The sequence below is a fragment of the Schistocerca gregaria genome, chromosome 2 (genome assembly GCF_023897955.1).
Source record: "Schistocerca gregaria isolate iqSchGreg1 chromosome 2, iqSchGreg1.2, whole genome shotgun sequence".
Lineage (NCBI taxonomy): Eukaryota > Metazoa > Arthropoda > Insecta > Orthoptera > Acrididae > Schistocerca > Schistocerca gregaria.
Genome location: NC_064921.1, coordinates 704195688 through 704213699, shown reverse-complemented (window position 1 = coordinate 704213699; position 18012 = coordinate 704195688).

Below are 18012 nucleotides of genomic sequence, written 5' to 3'. Positions count from 1 at the left end.
AACAGTTGGATACCAACCTCACTGGCCCGACAATCAGGATTGGCGGTCTGGAGTGCCATTTCTTTTCATAGCAGGACCACTGTGGTTGACATCTGTGGCACCCTTACAGTACAGCCGTACCTCGACGATTTTCTATGCCCTGTTTTCTTCCCCTTCATGGCAAGCCATCCTGGGCTACATTTCTGCAAGATAATGCCCGCCAGCACACGGAGATAGTTTCTACTGCTTGTCTCCGTGCTTGCCAAACTCTACCTTGGCCAGCAATGTCGCCGGGTATTTTGACTATCTAAAGAGCCAGTTGGACTGAATATGCTACAACAACGCTCAGTAGGACATCCAACAACTCTGTTAATCAATGTCAAGCCGAATAAATGCTTGAATAAGTGCTAGAGGCGGACCAAAGCCTAACTGACGTGCTGAGTTTGTGAAGCTCTTTTCCTTGTATAATGGGTGGTCCATTCATCGTGACAGGGCCAAATATCTCACGAAATAAGCGTCAAACGAAAAAACTACAAAGAACGAAACTTATGTAGCTTGAAGGGGGAAACCAGATGGCGCTATGGTTGGCCCGCTAGATGGGGCTGCCATAGATCAAACGGATACCAACTGAGTTTTTATAAACAGGAATCCCATTTTTATTACATATTCGTGTAGTACGTAAAGAAATATGTTTTAGTTGGACCACTTTTTTCACTTTGTGATAGATGGCGCTGTAATAGTCTCAAACATATGGTTCACGAACAGTTGGTAACAGGTAGGTTTTTTTAAATTAATATACAGAACGTAGGTACGTTTGAACATTTTATTTCGGTTGTTCCAATGTGATACATGTACCTTTGTGAACTTATCATTTCTGAGAACGCATGCCGTTACAGCGTGATTATCTGTAAATACCACATTAATGCAATAAATGCTCAAAATGATGTCCGTCAACCTCAATGCATTTGGCAATACTTATAACGACATTCCTCTCAACAGCGAGTAATCCGCCTTCCGTCATGTTCGCATATGCATTGACAATGCGCTGACGCATGTTGTCAGGCGTTGTCGGTGGATCACGATAGCAAATATCCTTCAACTTTCCCCACGGAAAGAAATCCAGGGACGTCAGATCCAGTGAACGTGCGGGCCGTGGTATGGTGCTTCGACGACCAATCCACCTGTCATGAAATATGCTATTCAATACCGCTTCAACCGCACTCGAGCTATGTGCCAGACATCAATCATGTTGGAAGTTCGTCACCATTCTGCTTTCAAAGCAAAAGAAATAAAAAATCGGGAACAAGATAGACGGAAGAAGGGAAGAGACTTCATGAGAAGAAAATGAGGGAAAACTGGAAAAATAGGAAACAACAAAAAAGGAAGAAGAGGAACTGAAGTTGTAAACGTGGTCTTTGTAGGTCAATACGATTGTAAAATAATAATAATAGTAATAATAATAATAATTTTACGTAGTTTCAGTAATAATAATAATAATAATAATAATAATAATAATAATAGTAATAATAATTTCGTTTAGTTAAAGTGGCTGGTGGAAACGTTTTCCTCTAGATGTATAGCAAAAGAGGAAGGCCTGAGATATTACGATTATTAAAACTTTTCCTTGTGCGTCTCGGCAAATAAAAATACTGACTGTTATGAAATTCCGTGACGGGTGTCAGAAACGTTCAAAGACAACAAAACCGAGCAAGAATTATTGATAAGTGAATATAATGATTACTGGCAAAAGACGTAAACTACGTATTCACGAAATTGTCAGGTTACCATCAACTAATATCAAGCCAGTGAAGCGACTGGCGACCTCATTCTTCGAAGGAAATTGACTGACCGACCTAACATCGTATTTATGTAAAAAATATACGTAGGTAATGAAAAGGAATCATCGGCATCTCGATCTCAGGGTGGTTCTGCTTAGTGGTATTGAAAAGGAAGCGAGAGAACACGTAATGTGTTCGGTCGTTCTAATCTCGAATAATTCGTCACCAAGACTTCTTGCGTCACCTCAGTAAACAAAGATACATATACTCATATCAAGTTATCGTTCTTATCATGGAGCATTATCAGGTCTGATACTACAGTTGAATTACACTTCTTATTTCCAAAATATGTCTTATATTTTATGTAAAGATATGGTACATAGGAACATGTGTGATTCTATACAACAGCCAGACAAAAAAAGACGACAAAGAATCGCGATAAGAAATGAAATGTTGTATCATATGTTTTGTAGCAAAAGATATGCGGAGTTCGTTTCCGTTTGGCCATTTTAGAAAAACTCTCTGACTACACGTTTTTGTTATGATTTTGATAACAAGACGTCTTTTTACATAGAAACAGAGAACAGAAATTCACAACGTATCAGAGTATTAATATGTTTCTATTGGTATTTTTCATCTCAGTCTTTACAAGGATATGAAGTCACACATGGTCAATATACAGGGTGCTCCATAGATCATGACCGGGCCAAATATCTCACGAAATAAGCTTGAAACGAAAAAAACTACAAAAAAACGAAACTTGTCTAGCTTGAAGGGGGAAACCAGATGGCAGTATGGTTGGCCCGCTAGATGGCGCTGCCATTGATCAAACGGATATCAACTGCGTTTTTTAAAAATAGGAACCTCCATTTTTATTACATATTCTTGTAGTACGTAATAATTATGGATGTTTTGGTTGGGCCACTTTTTTTGCATTGTGATAGATGGCGCTGTAATAGTCACAAATATATGACTCACAATTTTAGACGAACAGTTGGTAACAGGTAGGTTTTTTTAAAATTAAAGTACAGAACGTAGGTACGTTTGAACATTTTATTTCGGTTGTTCCAATGTGATACATGTACCTTCGTGAACTTATCATTTCTGAGAACGTATGCTGTTACAGCGTGATTACCTGTAAATACCACATTAATGCAATAAATGCTCAAAATGATGTCCGTCAACCTCAATGCATTTGGCAATACGTGTAACGACATTCCTTCAACAGCGAGTAGTTCGCCTTCCGTAATGTTCGCATATGCATTGACAATGCGCTGACGCATGTTGTCAGGCGTTGCCGGTGGATCACTACAGCAAATATCCTTCAACTTTCCCTACAGAAAGAAATCCAGGGACGTCAGATACGGTGAACGTGCGGGCCATGGTATGATGTTTCGTCAACCAATCCATCTGTCATGAAATATGCTATTCAGTACCGCTTCCACCGCACGCGAGCTATGTGCCGGACATCCATTATGTTGGAAGTACATCGCCGTTCTGTCAGGCAGTGAAACATCTTGTAGTAACATCGGTAGAACATTACGCAGGAAATCAGCATACATAGCACCATTTAGATTGTCATCGATAAAATGGGGGCCAGTTATCCTTCCTCCCATAATGCCGCACCACACATTAACCCACGAAGGTCGCTGATGTTCCACTTGTCGCAGCCATCGTGGATTCTCCGTTGCCCAAGTGCATATTATACCGGTTTACGTTACCACTGTTGGTGAATGACGCTCGTCGCTAAATAGAACGCGTGCAAAAAATCTGTCATCGTCCCGTAATTTCTCTTGTGCCCAGTGGCAGAACTGTAAACTACGTTCAAAGTCGTCGCCATGCAATTCCTTGTGCACAGAAATATGGTACGGGTGCAATCGATGATGATGTAGCATTCTCAACACCGACATTTTACATATTCCCGATTCTCGTGCAATTTGTCAGCTACTGCTGTGCGGATTAGCCGCAACAGAACCTAAAACACCTACTTGGGCATCATCATTTGTTGCAGGTCGTGGTTGACGATTCTCATGCGCCTGAACACTTCCTGTTTCCTAAAATAACGTTACTATCCTGCAAACGGTCCGGACACTTGGATGATGTCGTCCAGGATGCCGAGCAGCATACATAGCACACGAACGTTGGGCATTTTGGTCACAATAGCCATACATCAACACGATATCGACCTTTTCCGCAATTGGTAAACCGTCCATTTTAACACTGGTAATGTATCGCAAAGCAATTACCGTCCGCATTGGCGGAATGTTACGTTATACCACATACCTACACGTTTGTAACTATTACAGCACCATCTATCACAAAGCGAAAAAAGTGATCCAACTAAAACATTCATATTTCTTTACGTACTACACGAATATGTAATAAAAAATGGGGGTTCCTATTTTTAAAAAAAAGAGTTTATATCCGTTTGACCTACGGCAGCGCCATCTAGCGGGCCAACCATAGCGCCATCTGGTTTCCCCCTTCAAGCTAGACGAGTTTCGTTCTTTGTAGTTTTTTCATTTGATGCTTATTTCGTGAGATATTTGGCCCGGTCAGTATCAATGGCCCATCCTATATGTCATACAATTTTCCTCAGAGTGTAATTATTTGTTTGTCTGTAGATGTATATCATCTATCGATTTACATCCAACTTCTGTCATTCTCTCTCTCTCTCTCTCTCTCTCTCTCTCTCTCTCTCTCTCTCAGTTCGATCGTCGCTTTTAATGCTTCAGAATCATATAACGACAATCGAGTAAAGAGTTTAACTGTACCTTCCACCAGTTCTCAGTTCATATCTCGCGCAAGTCTGTTTCTGTACTGCATTCTTAGGCGATACAAGTCTCTCATCCACCAATGCACTTCTCGTTTCAGCTTTCTATTGTTTTCGAAGCTGTACATCAGTATGAAGGCAACCATGGCACTTGATCTCGCATCCAGTGGGTAGGCAGCGATTAGCAGCGATCACCTGCCACGGAATGAAGCAGCGTATGGACTGAGCACGGCTGCCGCATGCGAAGATACACAGCTTTGCAGCGCACGAACAGTTTACTCGTCGCTCTGTTGACACGCAGCTTAATGCCTGTGCCGAGATCGCTCCTTGACAGGGTACGTTGGATTTCCATCGCCAGTCGCTGTAGGCGAGCGGTTGTAGGCGCTTCTGTCCGTAACCGCGCTGCTGCTACGGTCGCAGGTTCGAAACATGCCTCGGGCATGGATGTGTGTGATGTCCTTAGGTTAGTTAGGTTTATGTATTTCTAAGTCTAGGGGACTAATGACTTCAGATGTTAAGCCCCATAGTGCTCAGAGCCACTTGAACCATTTTTTGGATTTCCATTCCTGTTATACCTCAGTATCAACTATACAGCGGCAATATGAAATCAGTACCTTCATTGCGCTATAACATTGTTGACTGGTGACAGTGCCATTAAAGCAGCATTACTGAACACGGTTTTCAAGAACTTCACTAAAAAGACGAAGTAAGCATTACAGAATTCCAATCCAGAACAACAGCTAACATGAGTAACTTAGAAGAAGACATCCTCGGTGTAGCGATCTAGCTTAAACTCTTAAAAAAGGCAAGGCCCTCAGTCCAGATTGTGTGCCAGTCAGGTTCCTTTTAGAGTATGCTGACACAGAAGCTCCATAGTTGATTATCATATAGAACCGCTCGCTAGTCGAAGGATCCCTCACACAGCTCACACCAATAGTGAAGGAAGAAAACAAGGGCAATCCGCTGAATTAGAGACCCATATCACTAACATCAATTTGCGGTAAGCTTTTGGAAGATATACTGTTTTCGAACATTATGAATTGCCCAGAGGCGGCCGGAGTGGCCGAGCGGCTCTAGGAGCTTCAGTCTGGAACAGCGTGACCGCTACGGTCGCAGGTTCGAATCCTGCCTCGGGCATGGATGTATGTGATGTCCTTAGGTTAGTTAGGTTTATGTAGTTCTAAGTTCTAGGGTACTGATGACCTCAGCAGTTAAGTCCCATAGTGCTCAGAGCCATTTGAACCATTTTTTAAATTGCCTAGAAAAACAAGTCAGCACGGATTCTGAAAATATCGTTCTTGGGGAAAACAACTATTTTTTCGTTCGTGAGAAGTAATGAGTTCTATTGACAGGTGATGTCAAATTGATGCAATATTTTTAGATTCCCAGAAGGCCTTTGACGGTCCCTCACAAGTGGCTTCTAATTAAATTGCGCGCCTGTCGAGTATCGTCTCAGTTGTGTGACTGGATGCGTGATTTCCTGTCAGAAAGGTCACAGTTCGTAGTAACTGCAGGAAAGTCATCGCATAAAACAGAGGTAACATCTGGCGTTCCCCAAGGAAGTATTATAGTACCTCTGTTGTTCCTGATCTACGTAAACGACATAGGAGGCAGTAGCCCTCTTAGATTTTTTGAAGATGGTGGTGTCATTTATCGTCTCGTAAAGGCATCAGATGATCAAAACCAATTGCTAAACGATTTAGACAAGATATCTGTTTGTCACCATTGGGATATGGAGATTTAGTGAGACTTGTCAGGTGAACACTGGAAAACCAACACTGTAAGTCCAGCCTCAGCTCCACTTGTCCATGTTCGGTCAAAATGGACGTAACACATCAATACAGGCCGTCTACATGAAACTGCTGTGACAATGGCGTATTGAGAGTCGTGTGGGTCGTTTCTTCCCGTGCGATTTGTTCTGAATCAAACTTGTCATTGCACTACAATCCATATATCAACTGAAACACACAGGTATACACACACAGCAACATCTTTCTAAGTCTGTGAACCACATAAGCCGAGACCCGTTCCTTATAATGTTACTTGCTTCACTTGCACAAAACGTTGATGTTGAAAGTATGCCTCGAGACATCCTGTAGCTATTACTTAGTACTAAGCCACACAGACCCAGACAGATATATCTGAATCAGACAGATTGGGGAAATAGAAAAGTCAGAAAAAGGGCATGGATCTGATAGGTGGTTATGTTTAAAAGTAAATATATTTTTACCAAAAAACAATTTCCTTGTGTGTGGATCCAAGGAGTCTACGTAACGGTAAAACCAGATTAATATCCACAGAAGGCTGTCAGAAATGTTTATAATGATTAACTATGTTACATGATGTAGGACATTTTTTCTTCTTCATTTTCTTAAGTCTTTGTCCTCCCATAGGTGCAGAGTAGGCATTGCTGTTATCGGATTTTGAATGGTTAATTTACGGGATGCCAGGTTTCCCTTCCTGTTGGCGCACTCCCTCTCTTCTCCCTGGGACAGAAGATTTGAACCTCAACTGTCTGTCTGTAGTGTTATGAATGTCAAAGTGAATGAAAGACTTCCAAAAGTGCGAATCCTGTAACTGAGGCGAAACTTGGGTACCAAGTCAGTATTCACCCTGTGAGATGTGGGAAACCGCCTAAAAACCACATCCGGGATCGCTGGCACACCGACCCTTGACGTCAAACAGCCGGGCGGATTACATACGGGACTGGCGCAACTCCCCGACCTGCAAGAGGCAATCTAACACGGTTATCCGGACAGATCGCACATCATGTAAGACAATACCGGCCAGATTCGACCTGTGACCATTTTAAGACGCGATTAATTTCGTGAAATGTGTCACGTCATATGTATTAAACATAGCGACACACCTTCATTGGCGGAACTATATTTGAAAACGGCCCTAGGTCGAAACTGTCTAGCAACGTACCACATGATGTAATGAATCTCATCCGTACAAAAATTTCTGGCAGCCTATGGTGGACATAAAATTGATTTCAGTTCTCTAAAAAGAAAACCTTTCACTGCTTGATCAGACAACGTTTCACTGGGTCTCCCTATAATGTGCTACTGCTCAACATCTCCGTCACATATAGACAAAGGCACTGACACAAAATGGGAAAAATAACATAATATGTTTCAAGTACGCAGAAATCGCGCAACAGCAGATGAATTTCCTCAGCGGGGAAGCGCGGATTTATCATATAAATAAAGATTATGCAACAAACATATGTAACATAGAAAGCACAGCTTGGTCACTAGATAATCATTAAATACGACTGACTGATGAAATATAGTGACACAGAAATACTGCTGTTTGCTGACAAGTGAACAATATTCCAATATTCTTATTCTGCTGAAAGTCACATTTGCCGTCTGGCTGAGCAGTTCAGAACTGTAACACGCACAATTATGTCAGGTAGCTCTCAAAATTCTCCTTACCGTTACCACATTCTGATAACGTTCACTGGAACCATCTAAACCGCCAAATGTTTGGGAGTACTCATTTAAAATGGAACTGGTGTGGAAGAGTCGAATGGCAGAACCCGCTAACAGAATCTTAATATTAATCTCATACTATTATCTGAATGTATGTGGATGTAGACTTTCGCGGCATATATGGCTGACGAAATTTTCTCGGGCTTCAATTCAGATAGCGACGATGAAATTCCGCGGCGTTGCGATGAGTGTCTGTTTCTTGGACGTTGTGTTACATGCAAGTATTGCTTTAAAGGACGATTACTTCAATCGTTACAGGCTGTTCTGAGTACGATAGAACCACAGAAGTGATCAAAAGAGAGCTTTGGGAATTATTATAAAAAAACGAGCATCACTGCGAAAGGGTTACTAGTAAAATGTATAGGGTGGACGAAAAAAAGGAAGGAATATTTAAAGTTTATCTGCCCGTCGACAGTGCGATCGCTAAACACAGAGCACAAGTTCAGATCACGAAAGGATGGGGATGGAAATTGGCCGCGCCATTTCCAGAGGAACTATCCGGGCATTTGCCTGGAGTGATTTAGAGAAATGACGGACAACCTAAATCAAGGTGGCCAAACGGGTATCTGAACAAGCGTGCTGCCGAATGTGAGTCCATTGCGCTGGTAATTGCGCCACCTGGCTCGTGAGAGTATACGCCTAAAGACGAATAAAATATACGTTTCTTCGCTTGACGCTCTTCTCACGTAAACATCATGACGGTAAAATTTGTGAAGTAGGGAGTTGTATGGAGGCATATGACCAACTGTTCTTCGAGTGCACCAACCAGTGGCGGCTCGTGCCAAATTTTACCAATGTTCTACAATAATTTTACAATTAATAGTTTAACATTGTGAAGAATAAAATAGAATGGAATAAATGTGGTAGCAGAGGGAATGGAACCCAAACCAATGAATTGGCAATCGTTGTGCTTGACCATTGCGCTACAACAACTGGTAAAAAAATCCCTCATACTCGACATGTAAATATTTGGAGATCGTTTTATCTTTTCCTATAGCTCAGTAAGGCGAAAAATTCTAGGAACCTGAAAGGGACACCTACTCGCTTCTACTTACACAGTTTGAGCCAAACTGATAAGCCCCTGTCCCACGCACTGTTCTTGCCAGATTTGAACATAAATGGAAAGAAAAGTGCTTGCCAACTGCTGCGAGCAACGTAGCAGACATAGTGCCGGAAGGGATGACGTCACATGAGAGCATGCGCAGTCAAAAACAGACAGCTTTCTCTTAGTTGATCGTACTGCAGCTGACCATCATTTCAGAACTTGACACTGGTTTCTAGTTATCGAGGAGAGACAGCTGCAAAACATGTTTTTGTCAGCCATACCAGCAAGCATACGAAGAGAAGATGCGTAGTTTTAATGCAATATCTGGATCGTATTTGAGGAGAAATGGCATACTTTTAATGTGATTTCTGGGTCGAATTCTAACAGATACACCATAATTAACTGCGTTATTTACAGTGTGCTGTAGCACATTAGTACATGATAAGCGACGGCTGCTGGCAGCACATCGAATGGAACTGTCACATCAGAGAAGAATGGGAGCGGAAAAGAGTTGCGGTAGGGCGACGGCGGAGAATGGTACAAAGTACCCTCAGTCTCTACAGAGCTTGTTGGGAACGAGCATAATACATTGCCTTGATCCGACTTGGAAACTAAACTTGTTTCTGACGAAGATATACACTCACTACACAATTACGTTTTGTTGAAGCTCTACTGACACACTTTTTTCGCGTGCCGTGGTGTTTCTGTTGGGAAACACCGTACGTAGTGGCCCAATGGTAAGACAGTGGTCTCGGATTCTGGAGGGCATCGTTTCAGACCCCTGCCAGACCATTCAAATTTAGGTTTTACGTGATTTCCTTGAATCGCTTAACGAAAACGGTGCGATGATTCCTTTGAAAGGGTGTGGACGATATCTTTCGCCATCCTTCTCCAGTTACTTTTTATTATTAACGCCATCGATAAGGGATTTTTTTTGTGAAGCTAAGTGCTTTAACGAGTTCCGGATTGTCCAGTCAATGGAAATACGTCCATCGCCCAGGATTCTTTCACAATAACTGCGATGTTAGCAAATGTTAACAAACAAATATTCTTGTTTTCTGAGATGGAATACTTTCACGCGTTAAACAGCATACGCCGTTTTGGTTATACAGGATGATTTTGCTAAATGAGGACAAATAGCAGGGAACGATCCCTGAGAGGATAAGTAGCAAATAAATAAATAAAATCCATATGGACATATCGTTGGAAATGTGTTCCCTTGACAGTGACCAGGGTATCAGCACTAGGCAGGTGGCGCGTGACCAAGTGGAACCTTCTCCAAGAGAACTGTGACAGCCCTTATCGCCAACCAAAAAATGGCTCTGAGCACTAAGGGACTTAACTTCTGAGGTCATCAGTCGTCTAGAACGTAGAACTACTTAAACCTAACTAACCTAAGGACATCACACACATCCATGCCCGAGGCAGGATTCGAACCTGCGACCGTAGCGGCCGCGCGGCTCCAGACTGTAGCGCCTAGAACCGCTCGGCCGCTCTGGTCGGCTTATCGCTAGCATCACGTCCACCCCCTGTTACCTAAGGAATTGCTTCCGCAGCAACCGTTTTGTCGCTAGTTCGTCGCATAGGCCACCACGGTGCTGGGATTTCTGTCATCCACCCTATTCACAGATAAAGCCACCTTTACGGACGCGGTATCGCCACCTTCCACATTACCCACCTGAGGTGCGTGGAGGATCTCCATAGTGTGCTGGCAGCGAATGATCAACACCGGTTCAGCCTCATTGTGTTAGAGGGAATTATTGATGTGTTCGCCAATGGGCTACCTCAAGTAAACAGCCCGGGTATGGGGAACAAACAAAAGTTTACTGAATACTTTCACACGTTAAATATTCTCCGCAATGAAACAAAAGAAAGGATAGATCTTCAATAAGTGAAACAAACAGGATGCTAGTCCTTCAATAAGTGAAACTAATTAATGGTTCGGAAATAAAAAAGCTACTTAGACTTTCAGAATCGCTAAGTAAATAAATAAGTTCCATGTGACTTGAAAGTGCTACAACGTTTCAGTTAACACAATCTTAAATACCAAAAGGGCTTTACAGTAAAGTGAATTAAATTCCTGTAGTTACATGCCCTTTAATGGGCAGAGTCTTGAAGTCCTAAAAACTTTAGGTTCAAAAGGATGAAAACAAGTTTATCATTTCTGGTTTAAAACCAAAAGGTGCAGATCCAAGATTCACTCAAGAGGAATATACACTTAACGACTTTTATTGTGTACTTTGCCGAAGAAATATTGACAGCCAGCGGGTAATGAAATATCTAAGTCTGACAAGAATGGAAACCTCCAGTTTGACATTATATTATCAGCTAGAAGAACAACAGTACAATTGTACCAAGTCTCAATGAGCACATCAGTTATCACAGAGTCCCATCTGAGGAAGAGAGGTGTTGTCCAGTAGTCTATGACCCAATCCCTTGTGGGGCAATAGCCGCCTCACAGACAGATACGCCTGGACTTATTTTTGGCACGTGACATGGCGAATGCACGAAAGGCTGTGGTTTGCCAACGACCTCTACCATCACCATGTACGCCGCCTGGTGACCTAGCCGGAGTGCAGTTGACACCCACTGCTGATCTGTCCGCAGAGTTCCATGCACACCCACTGCTGATCTGTCCGCACAGTTCCAGGGCTGATAAGTTCCATGTCGTCTGCACTGTAGAGGCTGAGCCCGCTGCAACCCACGTAACAAATAAGCTGTGTGTGCTGCCACATGCGCTGAATGTCTGGGGCACCACAGCAATTATTGACGACTGCCTCGTGTGACCTGTCATCTTTCCACAATACCTCACAGTTGGTGCATATCTGCACCCTACAGGTACCCTTGCCTCACCTACTGGAAGACATGCCATTGGTGGAGTGAAGGGTAGTGTGACTACTACGTGATGGTGCTCCAGCTCACTGCCCTCTTGAGAGTGGAGCTCGACAGAATATTCCCACTTGCCTGACGTGTTCTCCTGTGTGCTTTCAGTCTCTGGACATCACACTGTGAAAGACCTTTTACCTACATTTTCTAGTGGCTGTACCTCCCATGGAAAACATTTTCAACCATATGTCTGTATAATCTATTTCGCTTCTTATCCTCTCACGGATCGTTTTCTGCAGTTCATTCCCATTTAGCAAAATGACTACCTAAAACTGTTCTTCGACTTCTGATGGAGCTGTGGAGTGACCAGATTTCCAGTCAAGTTCAAGTTCCAGAAACTGACGGTGCCACAGGCTCGTGGGAGCGGCTCAGTGATGTTTAGAGGAAACGGATAGAAGTCTGTGGCAGGTTGAACCTTTGCCTTTCTTCGTGATGCGTGTTTGGTTGACGGCCACTATCTCATTTCACAAATAGCTACAGCTCAAGACTAACTTGTCCTAGAATATCATCTATATTTCCAAATAACATTATTTACACTTTCACAACTGTTAAGTGAATTTGTATCAACAGGACTTAAGACCATCTTCTGCTAACATAACCTCAGAGAGTACAACGGGCCACTGCCCTTTAGCAATGCTAGCAATTGGCGCCACCGAAACGTCAGACTCTCGAATGAACTCACTAAGCACTCATTTAGAATTGCAACTTGAACTGTTTACAAGTGATCAGGTTTGGTGAGAGGCCAAACATCTTTGTTTCTTGCTGATATTCAACGTCTTTTAGGTATCACAAACTAATAAATCTAGTATTTTCTTTTAAATTTGACCCTATGCATCAATATTTATTTTTGTTTTGATTTTTAAGAGCAACTGTAGCAAACAGAAAGAACTTTTTTTACGAAATACCAAATTATCATTTCAAAGCTATCAACTCCTGTTCACTTTGCGTTTCCCCTATTTCGAGAAACAACTAACTACCGTTGTGAAGCTTTCATCTCCTCCTCCGTATCGAAACTCGACTTGTCTTTTCACTGTTTCAGGAAGTTTTCCATAGAAGGGGAGCTACTCAGAACGGTAAGGCTATCGAGGACACTCATTTACATGACCTCTCAATTTCCTCATAAATTGTTTTATCATCGCTTCCGTCACAATTCAGTAACCTTACCTTCCGTTTGGTGGAAATATTACAACTTTCACTGTGGAAAATGGTTAACGCTCCTCAATAATTGTTCGCTGGTAACTGGAATTGGAAGAAAGAAGGCGAGTGATGCGAAGGGCATAAATAGCGAGAATCTTCCTACTACCACGAAACAGCAGAGGATTTAGTATAATGTCTCAGAAATTCCAGCTTTCTAAGTGGACAGTATATTTAATTTTAAATCTGTTTGCTTTGACTATCGTAGGGATAGTAAACGCCAGCGCCATTATTTAAGGAACCATGTGTGGCGTTAATTAAATACGTCTTCAGGGAGTAGTTCCATTGCCAACAAGCTGCAAGCAGTACGTTTGAAACTACATGACACACATAGACAACGTGTAGAAAGTTTGTGTGTGTTGTGTGTGTGTGTGTGTGTGTGTGTGTGTGTGTGTGATTGCCAGAGAGCACAGCACCGCAGTCTCACTTGTTAAAACGTTCATCATCTTTTCAAGGCCGGGAAAAAATGTTACGGAATGTTGAGGTAATGCCAAGAGGAATATAGGTAATGAGTTTCAACATTCCTTGATGATTCGCGATGCTGAGAACAGATAGAGTACTATTGAAGCTAATACAAGAAGGAAGGTTCTCATTAGACGAAGCAACATGTACTCGTACAAATAGGCCTCAATATTCGTATTTAAATGGATACTTGAGTGTCTCTGCATTTCTCCAATACAAGTAAGATGCGACATGAAAAAAGAGTTAAGACACACAAAAGACATTCGTTCTACCAGTGTAAGGCATTTACGGTAAAGGTAAAGGTATCGTCTCAGGCGCAGTCCGTTACCGGTTTATTATCCATGCTGCAGGTGGAGTGCAGCCTTTCTTTGTCGGGATTCTATTACGACGGGAGGATGGCGGGCACATCGCTCCTTACTCCTTTTACCTCTGGGAAGTATTGGCGGTCCTCATTTCGCAGCAGGCTAAGTGGCCATGGAACCGTCCTAGAGGAGCTAAAACAAACAGCAAACACCGTCCAAAATAGACTTTGAAGGCTGTACGGTGCCGACCGGCCGCCGTGACATCCTCATCCGTTGCGCGTTAACGAATGCGGAAACAGAGGGGCAAGTGGTCAGCACACCGCTCTCCCTGCCATTCTCAGTTTTCGTGACCCGTGCCACTTCTTCTCAGTCAAGTAGCTCCTCAACTGGCCTCAAAAGGACTTAGTGCACCGCGCTTGCCAACAGCACTAGTCAGACCTGGACGGTGACCCATCCTAGTGCTAGCCAAGCCCGAGAGCGCTTATCTTCGGTGATCTGACGGGAACCGGTGTTACCACTGCAGCAAGGCCGTTGCTCTTAGAGGAACTGGAAGGAGGAACACTCCTGACTCCTACACAGGATCGAACCCGTGACTACTGAGGCCGGAGGTTAGCTAGTGCTCTGCCTGCCAGACCAGCATGGCTACAAGTAAGACGTATCAGAGGTAATACTGACAGATTCTGTCGTGTGTTGCGGACAGCTATCCTGCTGGAAGTAGAAATGTCTGCAGTTCTCAACAGTTCCACAGTTTTAGCAAGGCCTCTCACACTACGTTTTGTACCTGCACCTCATATATGCACACTCGCTCCTGTATGTCATTCACCCCATTCCCAAATCCTGCCCATAATTGTGGCTAAGATTAATTATTCTCACATGTCACTAGGCATTGCTCCAGAAGTTGATTTTTTAACTCGTGTATTTTATTTCAAGCTGCAGTCAATAATGCTCGTTGATGTTATTAATGTATAATTTATTTCCGGTGGCATTTACAGTGTGACAATTATTGAACTATACGAAATAAAATAGTCATAACTTCTGAACGGTTTACGTTAGGACGTTCAAACTGCACAGTTGGCCGCGGGTCATGATGGGAATTAGTGTGTTATGAGAATTAGTTGTTGTCGGCCATTTGCACGTGAAAATGTCACGGTGCAGCGTACCTGAGCGTATACCGTTTGCGAAAGCCTGCTAAGCGTGCAATAACACCCCAACTGCGGCTCAAAGGAAAATTGCGACCGAGTTCAAGCTGACGACGACCGGTCCAAGTGTGCTAACAGTCAAGAATTTGATTCGCAAGTTTGAAAGAACGGCTAGTGTTCGTGAATACAGTGTTGGCAATGCGGTCGTCCAAAAAGGGTGAAAGCGCCTGAAAACATCGTGAATACAGGCGCTGAGTTTCAAACCAGCCCCAGGAAATCGATCAGATGAGCTGAAATACAGGTGGGAATCAACCGGGAAACATTGCGACAAATTGTTGTTGAAGACCTGCTTCTCTTTAGATACAAAATTCAAACTCATCAGCTATTACGTCACAGGGCTATGGAACAGGGGTTGTGTTTCGCCAACACTATTGGCCACAGAACTGGGAAACAGGAATTTGACGTGAACGCGGTTTGGTTCAGCAACGAAGCCCACTTTCATTCGGATGGGTTCTTCAGTAAGCAAAATTGACGTAACTGTGTGACTGAGACTCTGCATTTCGCGATCGATACGTCTCTTGACTCTCAACGGGTGACTATGTGGTGTGCAGTGTCCAGTTGCGGAATAATCGGTGCGATATTCCTTGATGGCACGGTGATTACCAAACGGGACGTCAAGGGTTTGGAAGATGATTTCATCCCCATTGTCCAAAGTGACCCTGATTTCGACAAGATGAGGTTCATGCAAGACGAAACATGACCCCATCGAAGCAGGAGAGTGTTTGATGTCCTGGAGGAGCACTTTGGAGACGACATTCTGGCTCTGGGGTACCTAGAGCCCACTGTCATGAGCCTCGATTGGCCATCATATTCTCCGGATCTCAACACATGTGATTCCTTTCTGTGGGGCTATATTAAAGACAAGCTATACAGCAAAAGCCCCAAAACCACCGATGAGCTGAAAACAGCCATTCAGGCGGTCATCGACAGCATCAATGTTCCAACACTTCAGCGAGGAATGCAGAATTCGCTATTCTTCTGCGCCACATTATCGCCGATGATGGCAGGCATATCGAATATGTCATAACGTAAATCCAGCTTTCCACATCTTCGTTGCGTATCCTTCAATTAATATCACATTTCTATGTTTCCACGCGCAGCCCGCAAAGTTATCGACGCTCTGAACGTCCAGCAGAAGCTCGATGCTGCAAACGGACTTCCCTTTATGGCACATTTTTTTTCTCGGCGCTATCGCTATGTATGGACACGTTTGTATGTGGACGAGAGCAAACGATGGGGTCAATATCGCGAAGTTTCAGCCAATTATTTTATCTTATAGCAAATCAAAAATTTTGGAACTGTTATGCTGTAACAGTTATTAAAAACAAATTGACCTTATCTGCGGTGTAGTAAATTCAATATAGAGGGCCCTCTTAATCTATGTGTATAACAATGATCACGGACTTATCGTGCAACCGCATTTAAGGTCGACAAAACTGTGTCAGAAGAAACTCAGGGGAGCGACGATCTAAGACGGCTGTCTTTTATGAGATAAAACGTGTAAGTAACTATTTAGAAAGTTTTGAGTTCGAAAGAAAAACAGATAATTAGACAAAAGTATCATTTGAGAAAAAGAAATGCTGCAATAGGAGACAGATTAAAGCCCCAGACTCATCAAAAAGGGAATTAATGTAAGGACTTCTTTTATTTTTTAATACTTCGCCCACTGAGAAGTCGTTAAAGACGAAATTTAAGAACGGTGTAGTCGGATATTTTTACGGTAGTCTATTAAACATATTTTACAGCAGCGGGCGTTCCTGGAGAAGGTAGCGGAAGTGCTGAAGGAAACGAGGTCGACTGAAAACGTTAAATTATTGCATGGGGTGAGAGTTACTCAGTAGAAGTACGTGCTTTTAGTGCCGCCGCTACATAGTCGTATTTTCTTCGGAAAGTAAGCACGTCGTATAAAAAAAGCGATACTTGTTCATCACTGTCATTAAGTGGTTACATCAAACCTACAGATCACTGAACGGTAAAGATATGCGCTCACTGTAAGGAGCCTGCCACATAACCGGAACAATTACTTTCTGGCGCTTCCATTTGCGTAATCAAGCACTTAGAACTACTTAAACCTAACTAAACTAAGGACATCACACACATCCTTGCCCGAGGCAGGATTCGAACCTGCGACCGTAGCACTCGCGCGGTTCCAGACTGAAGCGCCTAGAACCGCTCGGCCACTACGGCCGGCAAACTGAAGGGACAAATGAAAGTTTGTACCAAGGGGCAGGATTCGAACTCGGGTCCCCAGTTCATTAGGCAGATGCCCTTAACCACTGTTCCACTTGGCACAAAGGCTTTGCACAACTGCGTGGACTACCCTAACACGCCTCCCTCCTAAATCCAAATTCCAGATTGGCTGAGGCGTGAATGGGGATTTTGGAGAGAGGAGGAGGGCATGCTAGGGTAGTCTGAGTTCTTCTGAAAAACCACTGCGCCAGGGTGACTTAGTGGTTAGCACATCTGTCCACGAACAATACGAGACTGGAATAGAAGGGAGAACCGATAGAGGTACTCAAAGTACCCTCCGCCACACACCGTCAGGTGACTTGGGGAGTATGGATGTGGATGTAGATGTATATGCCTAGGGAGCAGGAGGCCTTGATACAAGTTTTCAGCCGTCGCTACAGTGTGCATATATACAATTCTAGAATATTGTTGCAGCCTGCGGAATACTTGTCAAGTAAGCATGACGTAATGTTGGTGTGGGACAAAAATATGGAAACAACGCGAAAAAAACGTAATTGAACATAAATGCAGGTGCAGACAAGTCTGCAGATTGCGTTGCTTTATTTTATCGCGAATGGCGCCTGGGCAATGCTCTCAGTATGCTGTAAGCGTCAGCCGTGGTCACAGCAGTGTTGTTTGTAATTCTGAGAGCATTATGTCGGAAATAG